Genomic DNA, 2,673 nt, shown 5'->3' on the forward strand with positions numbered 1-2,673 from the left:
GCTTGTCAGTTTAATAAGGTCCCACTTGTCTATCTTCTCTCTTAAGTCCTGTGGGTTTCGGGTTTTGTACAGGAATTGGATGCCAGTTCCGATTTCCATGAGAGTATTTCCTTCCTTTTCTAAGGTTCTTATGGTTTGAGGTTTTACATTTAGGTCTCTGATCCATTTGGAGTTAACCTTTGTGCATGGGGATAGATAAGGGTCCTGTTTCAATCTTCTGCATGTGGTCAGCCAATTTTCCCAGCACCATTTACTGAATAGGTTCTCCTCTCCCCATTGGTAGGTGGTGGGGGCTTTGTCGAAAATGAGTTGGTTGAGAAATTGAGGTTTTGCTTCTGGAATCTCAATTCTGTTCCATTGATCTATATGCCTGTTCCTGTACCAATACCAGGCTGTTTTGATGATTGTAGCTTTATAGTAAAGTTTGAAATCTGGTATTGTGATACCACCTGCTTTGTTTTTTTTGCTGAGGATTGTTCTGGCTATTCTTGGACGTTTGTGTTTCCATATGAATTCCTGTGTTGTTTTTTCTAGGTCTGAGAAGAATGTTGCTGGTAATTTGATGGGTATTGCATTGAATCTGTAGATTGCCTTAGGTAAGATGAACATCTTCACAATGTTGATTCTTCCGATCCATGAGCATGGGATATTTTTCCACTTGTTCATGTCAGCTTTGATTTCTTTGAGTAGTGTTTTGTAATTTTCATTGTAAAGGTCTTTCACGTCTCTGGTTAGGAAGATGCCAAGGTATTTCATTTTTTTTGTGGCTATTGTGAATGGAACTGTGTTTTTTATTTGGGTTTCTGTTTGTTTATTATTGGTGTAGAGAAATGTGATTGTCTTTTGTACATTTATTTTGTATCCTGAGACTTTGCCAAAGGTTTTATCAATGTAAGGAGGCCTTTGACAGATTCTCTTGGGTTTTCAAGGTACACCACCATATCATCTGCATAGAGAGATAACTTAACTTCCTCTTTTACTATTTGAATACCTCTGATTGCCTCCTCTTCTCTGATTGCTTTAGCCAGGACTTCCAATACTATGTTGAACAGGAGGGGAGAGAGTGGGCATCCTTGTCTAGTTCCAGTTTTCAGGGGAATTGGTTCCAATTTTTGTCCATTTAGGAGTATGCTGGCTGTGGGTTTCTTGTAGATGGCTTTTACTATTTTGAGGTATGTTCCCCATGTGCCTAGATGTTCAAGGGTTTTTATCAAGAAGGGGTGCTGGATTTTATCAAAAGCATTTTCTGCATCTAGTGATATGATCATGTGGTTTTTGTTTTGACATCTGTTGATGTATTTAATTACATTTATGGTTTTACGAATGTTGAACCAGCCTTGCATGCCAGAAATGAAGCCTACTTGATCATGGTGGATGATTTTTGAGATGTATTGCTAAATCCGGTTTGCTAGGATCTTGTTGAGAATTTTAGCATCTAGGTTCATCAGAGATATTGGCCTGTAGTTCTCTTTCTTTGTTGGATCTTTACCTGGTTTGGGTATCAATGTGATGTTGGCTTCGTAAAATGATGTGGGGAGAGTTCCATCTTTTTCAATCACCTGGAATACCTTCAGTAGGATTGGTATCAGCTCCTCCTTGAATGTCTTGTCGAATTCTGCTGGAAAGACATCTGGACCAGGGCTTTTTTTTGTAGGAAGTTTTCTTATTATGTAGTTGATTTCCTTGATTGTTATTCGTCTATTTAGGGTCTCATTTCTTCTTGTTCCAACCTAGGTAGGTTGTGTGATGTCAGAAAGTCCTTCAATCCTTCTGGTTTTCAAGTTTGTTTCCATACAAGTGTACGTAGTAGTCTCTAATGATCTTTTGTATTTCTTCAGGGTCAGATGTGACTTCATCTTTTGTGTTTCTGATTATGCTTATTTGGTTTTTTTCTCGTTTTTTCTTGGTCAGTCTAGCTAGGGGACCATCAATCTTGTTTACCCTTTCAAAGAAGCAGCTTTTTGTTTCATTGATTTTTTTGTATTGTCTTTTTGTCTTCTATGTCCTGGATTTGGGCTTTTATTTTGGTGATCTGGGTTCTTCTGCTGAAATTAGGGTTTTGGTGGTCTTGCTTTTCCAGCTTCTTTAGGTGACTTGTTAGGTTGTGCATTTCTGTTCCTTCCATTTTCTTCATGTGTGTTTGTAGGGATATAAATTCCCCTCTTACTACAGCTTTCAGGGCATCCCAGAGATTTTGGTAAGATGTTTCTTCATTTTCATTTGTTTCCAGGTATCTTTTGATCCATGCTTTGATTTCGTCGTTGACCCAGGAGTTGTTCAGCATCATGCTGTTTAGTGTCCATGTCTTTGTGGGTTTTGGGGGGACTTTGTTGATGTCAATGTTTATTTTTATTCCACTGTGGTCTGAGAAGGTGTTTGGTAGAATTTCGGTCCTTTTAAATTTGCTTATGCTTGATTTATGGCCGAGTATGTGGTCGATCTTAGAATATGTTCCATGTGGTGATGAGTAGAATGTGTATTCTGTGGTCTTTGGATGGAGTGTTCTGTAGGTATCAATTAAGTCCATTTGGTCCAAAGTCACATTGAGGTTCCGGATCTCCTTGCTGATTTTTTGTCCTGATGATCTGTCTAGGGTTGTGAGTGGTGTATTAAAGTCCCCAGTTATGATAGTGTTAGAGTCAATATCTTTCTTTAGTTTTCCAAGAAGTTGCT

Source organism: Carlito syrichta, unplaced genomic scaffold, assembly GCF_000164805.1.
Source record: "Carlito syrichta isolate Samal-C Ts95f unplaced genomic scaffold, Tarsius_syrichta-2.0.1 Scaffold286960, whole genome shotgun sequence".
In the NCBI taxonomy this organism is placed as follows: Eukaryota; Metazoa; Chordata; class Mammalia; order Primates; family Tarsiidae; genus Carlito; species Carlito syrichta.